The sequence below is a fragment of the Nesoenas mayeri genome (genome assembly GCF_963082525.1).
Source record: "Nesoenas mayeri genome assembly, chromosome: 3".
NCBI lineage: Eukaryota > Metazoa > Chordata > Aves > Columbiformes > Columbidae > Nesoenas > Nesoenas mayeri.
The window spans coordinates 27,945,672-27,956,942 of NC_137544.1; positions in this window are offsets into that span (position 1 = coordinate 27,945,672).

The window sequence follows — 11,271 nt, forward strand, 5'->3', positions numbered from 1 at the left end:
TTATCAGGTTTAATGTGAATTCAAAGGACTGTGTTTAATTGACATTATCTTCATATAGATTCCTTTAGCTGACATAACATTACAAGATGACCATATCAAGTGTGTTGACAGTAACCCTTCCCCACAACTGATCACCCAACAAACACAAGTAAACACGATGTTAAGACTGGCATTTAACCCTGTGATAATGCAAGTTTGGCATTTTTTATACTTAAAAAATAAATAAATAAATAAATAGAGTTTGTTAAATTTAACCCATAGAAATAATGAAGATGGCTTAGGAGCTCTAGTTAACAAAAACCTTAGACATCTCCAGTGAAACATACCAATACAGGTACCCAAGTCCCAAACTGTGATTCTAAAAATCCTTCTTCGCCTTGAAAGCACCGAAAGACCACAACTCCTAACCTTGTGACACTGTCTGGCCAATTTCTGCAACTGCTCCTGTTCTGAACCACCCCACTTGTCACAGAGCAGAGCAGGAAACAACTGGACGTTTATTAATATTCAAGAAATTGGCTTACTTACAAGACTTGACATTCTATCAAGCAGACATTAAAAAAAACAACACACAGCATACTCCATAGGACTGGTCTCCTGCAAGTTCCTTTCAGACTGTCATCATGCAAGTCAGCAAAATTGCACAAATCCTTTTTCTAAGCAACATACAGGTGTCATAGACCTATATTTTGCTGTTTGTGATGAGTTGTGCAAGAGAGGAACACTTCTGAGCATAACTACTCAGACCTGAAGCAGAGGCCAGACAGAAACAGGTCTTCTGACTCTCCACCTTTTTTCATTTTGAATGAAAGCCTGAACAACTTCAGTTCATAGTTTGAAAAAAATATACACTTCAGGTTAAAAATCTCATTCTTGAGAGCAAGAAAAATATTCTTCACAGCAAGGTCAAACACTGGCATAGGTTGCCCAGAAAGGCTGTGGGATCTCCATCAGAGGTATTCAGGACTTGAGTGTATAAGGCTCTGAGTAACCTGTTAACAACTTCAACATTGGCCCTGATTTAAGTGACATATCAAACCTGATGACTACCACAGAGGTCATTCAGCCTAAATTATTCTGATTCATTTATAAATCTTTTTAATTAATTCCATTATGGTTTTGCAAGAGCAAAACATCTCGATTATACTTTGTATTCTGTTCTACTCTGTTTTGCTAAACAGAACATAAAGACAAGAAAGAACAACTTGTGCCTTGAAGAGTGTAGTTTTTGAGGCACTAGCCTGGCAAGCACCATTAGTAATGAATAATATTTCCATTAGCACTGAAAGGATCAGCTATTTCCATCTCAAGCGCATATTAGATCCTCCTAAAACCAATGTTGATTTGTTTAGTTTTGTTTTCTGGACAGGGTGAAATAGAAGAGAGAGAGGATTCTCTGCCAACATGTGCCTGAGGGAGGCTGCTGGTTTCAGTAGAGCTGTGATTGTCAGAGAAGCCAGAAGCTGATGGAAGCCCATTCCACATCTACCACATTACATGGCATACTGCAAAGAGCAGCTAGTTCAGTAATACTCTTCACCTCCCACCTTTAACAAAGAAGATAAATCAAGCTAAATCTACTGTATCTTCATGAGGAATATCCAAGATTTTGTAAAGAAATTGGGTTTTATATATAGACTCAAAAAGACATTTTCTGTCAGTAGGCTTTTGCAGAAAACTGCTTTCACAAGAGTGTGGGAGTATTGCTTCATAAAAACAAACCTCTCTACAGTCTTTCCTCCAAAAAAGCTCCAGAGAGGAAGGTATCCTAAGAGGGAGAAGTGTTTTGTTAGTACCCAACAGAGCGAAGGGAAGATGAAATGAATGAGATTGTGTTTATTTTACATTTACCATTGAATTCTGCATGAGAGGCCTTTCTATTACAGGTGAGTGAACTATTAATATAAAGTACAGAAAAGTTTATAACTGTACATCAATTTTTTATAGCTAAACTTATCTGCGCCTAGAATGAACAGCCATGTTTAAATGAGGCAACACCTTCCAACATCAAGATGCAAAGTTAACAGGCCTGGAAAACAAAGGTGAGTAGAAGATTGTGGTGCTGGCCAACAAAGAAATTCTGGAGGAATGACTGCTGCTTGACCAGGGATGTACCTGCAAGAAACATCTGCACCACCCCCGCATCCCACTGGCAGATGGAGGGGCTGTAGCAGACCTGCTTCTAAGGCTCTTGCTCTTTCAGCTGCTTGTCCCACCTCTCCTCTCCTTCTCCTTTTCCACTTAGTTACAGAAGCACCTTTCCCAGTCTTTAATCCTTACATGTAGCTGTAGCAAAATTTAGTTCATCTCATCAGCGTTGAGATGGTTTCAGTCTTAACATTAGCATAACTCTGCTATTTTTTTTCCAGCTTCCATTGGCTACAAAATCATATTTAATGTTGTTATTAGTAAATACAGTTTCTTAAGAGTGTGTATCATGTAGTCTAATATTTTGATAGCTATCTGTTCTTTCTAGCATCACTGGAAAGGAAGCCCCAGAAGAACACTAAATAAGATTGTTTTCTGGAGGAGAAGCAGAGAATTACACAAAATGATCCCTTTCTTTTAGAATGTAGAACTGATATCATGAGTTTGCATAATTATTTAATTTAAATATTCTGGGCTTCAAACACAGTTTATCAAATACTAATCTAAAAACCTAGACACATCGGAAGTGTAACACAAACCAAACATCACAAAAATTATCACTTAATAATTCAGCTACAGATACTTTGTATGCACTGTCTCTGATGAATAAGTAGTAATGAGAAACTGCAAACTGCTCATTCTCCAACTGCTGGTGCTTCGGCAGCTAAAAAAGAGATACAGCTTCTATAGTGACAGCTACTGCAGCAAATAACTGCCAACTCAGGGGAGCTCTCTGCTGGCAAGTTGCCAGCAACCTCCATACATGCAATTTCACCATCATTGTGGCTCAGAACTACTTCTGATTCCAGCTAGCAATGTCGGGGCTTTTTTTCAAGTATTTTCAAAAAGAAATAGAAGTTAAAATTATCACTGCCTGTACTCTCCTCTCATTCAGATTGTTTTTTCCAGAAGGGGAAATTTCTATATACTCTGAATTAACATTCTTTTAAGTAGAAAAGAATCAGGCCTCAGGAAATCCACCAGGAAATTTTTTTTTCTCCCCACTAGTGTTGGTTAACTTCAGCTGTTAATTTCAATGGATTCCCTGAAATGCCTAAATTGTTCAAAAGAAACTTTAGAGGATATACATTTTGTAACTGGGATGGGTCTTGGATAGTGCCTAGTGCTTCTCAGGTTGGAGGAAGGGAGGATTGCATCCTGTAATCTGCTCATGGGGCTGGAAAATTTCTCCGAATAATTTGATCACATTTTGTAATCACCCAAATTGTATGGGATATGGCCACTGCCATTTCTAATCCTGCCAGGCATGACAAAAGACACCTAACCTCCCTGACTGGCTTCAAAAGTAGCCCTCTCCTTAAAGACAGATGAAATAGGTAACTAAAGGTTAACAGAGAACACAGCTAAAATTACTAATTGTTTTCTCCAATTTCAGGAGCCTTAAAAATAAAAGGCATTATAAAGCCTTATATTATTCTTCTAACACACTGAGATTTCCAAACTGGTGCCAACTGGCTAGTGTCAAGTAATATCTACACTATATAGTACTATATAGATATACAAGCTAAGTTGGATTTTGCACAGACTTATCTCAGGAGTGTTTGAGAACAAAGATCCTTGAGTTCCCCAGATCCAAGGCTGGCAATTACATTGCCAGCAAAAGGAGGTATTCACTGTCTCTTCCTCACCGCCATAAACCTATACAATTCTGTACTAGTACCTAAAGGCTGGCATTACAAAGCTGAAGGAGAAATTCAAACATCAAAATCCCTTCAGGAAAATTTAACCTAATGTGTTCCTTCACCAACAGGATATATTTCTGCTTTTACATCTAACCCTGAGCCTTGCCATCATTATTAAATAATGCTATAGTTTGTCTTGTTCAAAGTGTCTTTTTCTTTGTCATTTCTTAACAGCTGATATATTATTCTGCATCAAGATTTGTAAGGGCTTCAGTTAGTTAAATTCCATATTGCTATTAGTAAAACAGAAAAATTGCTAGAACTTGGATTTGCACCAATCCTTACTCAATTACTCTAACTATCTTTCTGATAGGTCCTCTTTGAAGATTTATTCATATGGTTTTCTCTTCCCACATTTTCACAAGTACACTTTCACTATGCATGATTGCATTTATCCAGTATCACCCATTTGTTGTCCAGTGATTATTTAGGTAACTAGACATTCCACAACAAAGTGTTGCTCCCTCCTCTGTTTGCAGGTGACAAAAGGTAGGTACAAATGGTACTCACAGACAAGGATAGGACTCAAAAATTGGCCCAAGATGTATTAGAAGTTAACGAAGTTAACTTTTATGACAATGGCACAACATGAGAAATCTTATCAATAGGTAATAAACAATTATTTTATACTCGTAACAACTACAGTTGTCAAAAAGGTTGATTATTTGAAACTGTAGCACTATTAGTGCTTCCAGTTATGCTCCATAATTTCAGCATTAAAATCAAATGCCAGACCTTATTACATCTTTGCCAGTTCTTAGTCTTTTATATGTTAAATGTCCAAATAAAATGCAGAAACCTTTTTCTTTATTTTGCTCTTGACAACACATCTGATTTATTTGCTATATTGAAAGTTTAAAATTACTTTTCAAATTATAAAGAACTACTGATTAGGAGATCATGAAGAGTCTGTCTTTCCATGAGTCAAAGTCATGCTCTTAAACAAACAGTCACGTCCTTATGAGTTTGTATCATTCCTAATAAGAGGAATCAAATATTTTTTCATCCTTTCTATTGCTTCCTCTGTCTTACTAAGTGACTGGAAATTGTTCTATTTCTTTTATCTATTGCTTTATTTTGATTTATTTTTTGCTTTTATTCCCTTCCAAAAATATAATTCCAGTCTGGAAGCCAGTCAGTTCTTCATGTATTAAATATAGGCTTGCACCAAAAGTGTTTTCTCATAGGCCAGCTTTTACTTACAAAGCATATGCTACTTTACTTGCTCCTGCATACAGCTGACACTATAATAGAATTTAAAAAAAAAAAAAAAAAAAGAAAAAAAAAAGTTATAGAATAATGTTATGGCTTTAGACAGGCAATGAAGAATATTAAATCAGAACCAAAATAAGACCACAGATAGAACAAGAATTCCTGTTCCCCTAGCTCTGCCCAATATACCTTCCTCCTCCTCCTTCACCACCTCAGTGGCAATGTATGCTCTCTCTCTCCTGACACAAGGCAGTGGCTGCAGTGGCTGAACTGCAGCTAGAAAATGGTGTCTGTGGTTTGCCATGCCTGTTCCAGCATGGCATCACACAGGAAGGCTCCCTCACAGTGTGACTCCGTATGCAGCTTGTCACACCTGCCCCATGCTGAGGCACAACCTGTGACGAGGTGTGGGGAGGGAGACCAGCAAGTGAGGTGCAAGACACTCCTCTGAGTGAACCTTATAGCTGCACTTGGTCCTGCAGGCTATAATTAGCAACTAATATGGATTAATTTAAATGCAGGTAATGCTTTTAATCCTGCAAAATACGTCATGTGAGCATTAATACCATTATTCCAGTTTTACAGCTATCCTTGTAATGCTGTCTAGCTATGACGCACTCTCTGAGTTGAACTGGAAGAAGCTGCACAACAGAAACTGAACAACCAAAGCACCAACACCGTCTTCTGCAGCAGCTGGCATTTTTCACATTAATTTACCATGCAAATTACTGGCAGATGTAACAGATTTTACTTGACTCATCAAGACAGCAGTGTCACAGGCTGAAGTGCTGGAACTACAAATCTTTGCATCCTGCACAAATTCTTGATAATTTATTCCAGAACCATGCTAATTCGGAAGGCCAGGAGCCCATGCTGGAAGATCAGATGGTTACCATCAGGTGTCAGCATGGACAAGTCTAAAGGAAATTATCTTCAGGATTATCTTTGGAACAATTTTTAGAATTTTATAGACAAAGAGGGGTTCTATATTGGGTGATTATGCTTACTTTAAACTTTTGTAGTTCTGCAGATTAAAACTTGGCCCCAACTTTATTAGCCTAATAACCTAAATCTTTTTATGTGTTTGTGCTATTGCACCATAACTCCAGTATTCTTCATTTTTACCTCCTCAGTAAATCTGTCCACTATGAAAAGAAATTCTCCTTTGCGCTATTTGCGCACATAGAGCACTTTGATTTACTTCTATTAATATGTACTTTTTCCCTTTTCCCTAGTAGATTATTTGTGTTGTTCAGACAGAAAGGAACATACGCTTTTCATTTGCTTAATGAAGTATACTTATCTAAAGAACAGTAGATACAGTTTCAAATCAACTCATGTCTGAATGGATTTAAATATACAATTCTACACTCTATACCAAATCTCTTTACAGTCATGTTCAAATGCTTAATGGTTCAAAGCTCCATAAGGGGAGGTTCAAATTCAACATTAGGAAGCATTTCTTTACCAAGAGGGTAGTCAAACACTGGAACAGGTTTCCTAGAGAGGCGGTCAGTGCCCCAAGCTTGTCAGTGTTTAAGAGGCATTTGAACAATGTCCTTAACAATATGCTTTAACATTTGGTCAGCCCCGAAGTGGTCAGGTAGTTGGACTAGATGATCATTGTAGGTCCCTTCCAGCTGAAATAGTCTAGTCTAGTCTAGTCTAGTCTAGTCTATTCTATTCTATTCTATTCTATTCTATTCTATTCTATTCTATTCTATTCTATCCTATCCTATCCTATCCTATGCTATGCTATGCTATGCTATTCTAATCAGGTCAACAGCTGATGTTGCTAAAGGAAAAGGTGACAAGGATGCTTAATCTTTCTTTGTTAAAATTATTCCACTTGATGTAAACTCACTACAAAGTCATTGGGTCAGATAAGGGGAAGAAATATATGCTTTATTCTATATATCACTAGCGAGAGACTCTTCTAGACAGAGAGAGCATGAGATTTAATCTCTGCCTTGGTATAAAGGATATATTTTATGTTGAAGTTGTTTTCTATCTAGCTTTTCTGCCAGGCAAGTTTTGAATTCTATTAGCATAAAATTGATGGTGTAGGATCCCTTCCCTTTGGATTATATTCTTTCAATACAAGAGGATTACACCGTGATCTCTGTCACAACAGTGGGAACTCAGTGATATCAGGATACAGGATTTCACCAAAATGACTGGGATGACATTAGTAACTATACCCCAACTGAAACAGTTAACTATTTTAAATGGTTATACGAAAAACATTAATCAAGAATCTGTCACTTGTAGTCTTCATAAGCTGTGATCTAAGAGGAGGAAGGGAAAAACAAAAGGCGATTCTATGTTAAGTTCCACTTGGGCATAAATAGTCTTAAAATGCTTTCCTAATTAGGACCACAAAATCTAAACTAATCATAAGAATACAGGGAAAAATTGATCACAGCTGTAAAACTGTAAGCCTAGTTATATGAGTTTAACCAGAATTAACCTCAAAAATCTGTTAGTTGTTTTTGGTTTGTTGTTTTTTTTCCTTAGGGATGAGTGAAATAGAATACAGTTCTGATTCACTTATAGACAATCAATGGTATCAAGCAATTGTCATGTTCTCCTGAATTCCCATAGGGAATAGTTTAAAGACATATTATGAACAGCACTCAAGAATATTATGACAAGTGCCACAATAATTTTTGCATTTTCTTGTAGCCCCAGTGCTCCTGGGAAAGACAATTTAAGAATGTCTACTTTCATTTAAATATATATTTCTATCTCACATTTTCAATGAAGCTTTGAACACAACCCAGTGCCAGGGGAAACAGGTTCTTTGAGTTTGGTGGTTTAGAGGGAGATTTTTTGGTCTTGATTTTTCTTTTCAAACCCTGTGCTAAATTAGACTTAATTATGACTTTTATTTGATGGTATCCAGATTCAGTTGTGCACAGCTATCCACTGGTAGTAATGGCTCCACCTCACTGATTTCAGTAGCTCAGTTGAGACTCTTTAGTCTACTCCAACCTGATTTGCACTGGTCTGACCTAGATAGCGTAGACCTGACTACTTACTCCACCATTATTTTAGCTCTTTTGCTACCCATATATCTGAGTTCCCCTTCAAGAGAAGCCAGGTCAAATGGAGGGTGACATACACTCAATTCTTGTCCTGACATGGAGTCAAGACACAGCTAGGAGCACACCCAGCAATGAGGACTGTGAGCAACTTGCAGGGCATTCTTGTCCCGTAGTTAGATATATCCAAAAAGGAGCATTTTTAGCCTCTTAAAGGTTACACAAGGAGTGTGGAGTATTAATCCATCTGAGAAGATGATTTAGGCAGAAAAGGGGAAAAATAAAACCATGCTGAATTGCAAGTTTATTGAGCATTATACTCTTCAGTTGCTAGTGAAGTTTTCTGTCCCAAATCAATCATTGTGACAGAGACCGAGAAGAAGACATTCTCTGTGTTGTATTGGAAAGAAATCCTACTATTAGATTTTACAGTCTGGCACAACAGCCATCTTTGCTGTATTAGGGTCAGTTGAATTATGGAATAATACAAGTATGTTAAGGGAAATATAAACCCCAGTCAAATTGGCTGGTTTAGCAATAAAAATGCTAATTCTTTCTATATGATGGAAAAAGTTAGTTACAATGCACACTACTGGGGTCAACAAATAACATAAAAAAGGTCATAGCTATCTCAAAACCCCTTTCATCTATTGACTTGTATGTATAGATGATACTGCACCCCCTCTATCTGCTAGCAGTGTAATGACTGAAGTTTTTATTCTTCTGTTCTCAGCCATCAGAATATTGTGCTTTTTCACCCATCTTGATGCTTCTATAAAGAGGTTCCCAAAAGACCCAAAGAATATCACAATAGTATTGAACATTTAATATAATTCTACTTATATAAAGGGGATTTTTACCACGTTAAGCAATGGTTGTTTCTAAGCCAGTTAGAAGTGCTCATGCTCTTAGATACAGGGATAAGCAGTAACCTTTATGTTTTCAAGGTTGAGCTCAGGGAATTAACTGCATGTTTTTGATAGCTTTAATGAAAGCTGTGTGACTAAAGCATTATTCAGCTCTCTACAGTCACTACACATGAGCCTGGGGAGACAAAGAGCAGAGAATCTGTGAAAACATGTGACTTTCTAGTTAATTAAAACGTGCATCCACAGTCACAATGTTTATCCTTTATTTATTCATAATATGCTTGGGATGTTTTTGAATTGGGAATCCTTACCATAATTTTAGCAACAAGTTCCAAAAAGCAGCTTAAGTGATGCAGACACTCAGTCTCACCCAAACCACTGCAACTGAATGAGCTTGCTTGATAATGTGGAAAAAGGTGAAGAATTACATAGCCTATTTACACAAGTTAAAAGACAAGGGCATTATGTCTTGTAAAGCACTGTATCAAACAGCTGAGTTTATGTCAGATCCAGTTTCCATATGGATTATTCAAAAACGGTCTAAGAAATAGATCATCTGAAAATAGGTCTCCATTACATCTTTCTTCAAGGTAGGTACCTAACATCTCCTTGCCTTCACAAAACTTTAAAATCCTTTTTCCTCTTATAGAAAATATTATTTGAAACACATTTCTGACTATGTCGAGCCAGAGCAGGGACTCAGTACCTGAAGTTACAGCAATGCAGAAGAGGTAAATTGCTTGAAACCACAATACACACTCTCAAAATCTGAGTCAACTGTTGGTGCAAATGACAGCAGCACTAAGTACACACTAAGGTGTACACCAGTGCCTGGATATGAGCATGGCTAAATCTACAGCAATGCAGGTAGAAAGAGCATAGCTAAGGAGGACACAAGAGAGCTGTTACTTATTAGGCTTTCTCTGAGACATCGTCCCTTGATTCTTCTCAGTGGTTAGTATCTACTAAATTCTGCTGTTCCCTCCTCCAATGGTATTTGAAACTGTTCTCAGGTGATAGATGAATCCAGCTGAAGCCAGGAGAGATGCATGTAGCTAAACCTAAGAGGTTTTTAGTTAAACATTTTCTGTATTTTATGTTTTAAAAACTTAAAATAGTTCAAAGTATATTGATGAGAAAAGGTAAGAATTGAACCTTGTAGGAATGAGATCTTTTCAGTTGCTCCATGGAAACCTCTGGCAGAATAGCCTTCCAGATAATTAGGCAGAAGGGATAAAAGAATACTAAATTCCTAACCTTTCAATCTCACCTTGAAATGTCACAATGTCAAATAAATGGAAAATAGTTGTTATATTCTCTATTTACATTAGGTGGCACCATCCTCACAGATTTACAGTTTACATCAAAAAGCAGTAAAACATTCATTCTGAAATCGAGTGTGAAATATCTTGATACAGTAGGTACTTGATTTGCAACCAATAGGAATCTCTTACATTATTTAGACAAGAAGAAGTACTTAGTTGCAGCATAAAATAAATCTCCATTACTGCAAGGAATAGCTAGCAAGAAAGTAGAAATGCTGAGGTATTTGCCAGTAAACCTTGTTTTGAAATAAGCTTATTATGAAACCTGCAATACACTCTCCATTTCTAACCAGGCTCTCTTCCCACAAAAATAAAAGCTTAAAGTCACTGATGACTCAACTTATTTATCTGTGGTTATGATAACTTGCCAAGACCCTTATATTCTTCAGTTATTAATTAAGGAATTTCTCAAAAATGTTGACGGAGGTTGCCAGTTCCATTTTGTGACATTTGTCACTATTTCACACAGTGGTTCTTCCCATGTTAAAATGAAGTCAGAACTTTTAAAACACTTTTAGAAAAAGAGGGGATAAGTGGTGACAGCAGCCAACTTCATATTCAATTAAAATCAACCTCTTTTGGAATGACCTACATGTCAGGCAAAGCATGGACTTAGGCATGTATATCCAGTGCCCCTAGGTGGTACCCCAAAAGCAATGGTAATATGTAAGAAGGTTCCCTACCTCTGAAGAAAATAAAACTTGCATTACTCTTAAACACATTTCTGCAAAATGTTTTCGCTCTGATATACTTCAGTACTTTGTTAACAATATTCCAGCTAGCTGTACTCCTATTTCCATGCTGTTAGTCTTCCGTCACAGTTGAGAACCTCACTAGAAAGAAATTCTTACAAGACTTGTGACACTGTGTTCTTGGTCTAGAGAAGAACTGTACTTGAAAGCTCAGAGTTTAGTTTTGCCAAACTTGGGAAAATAACTACAGTCAAACAGTTAGGAACAGATGGATGGAA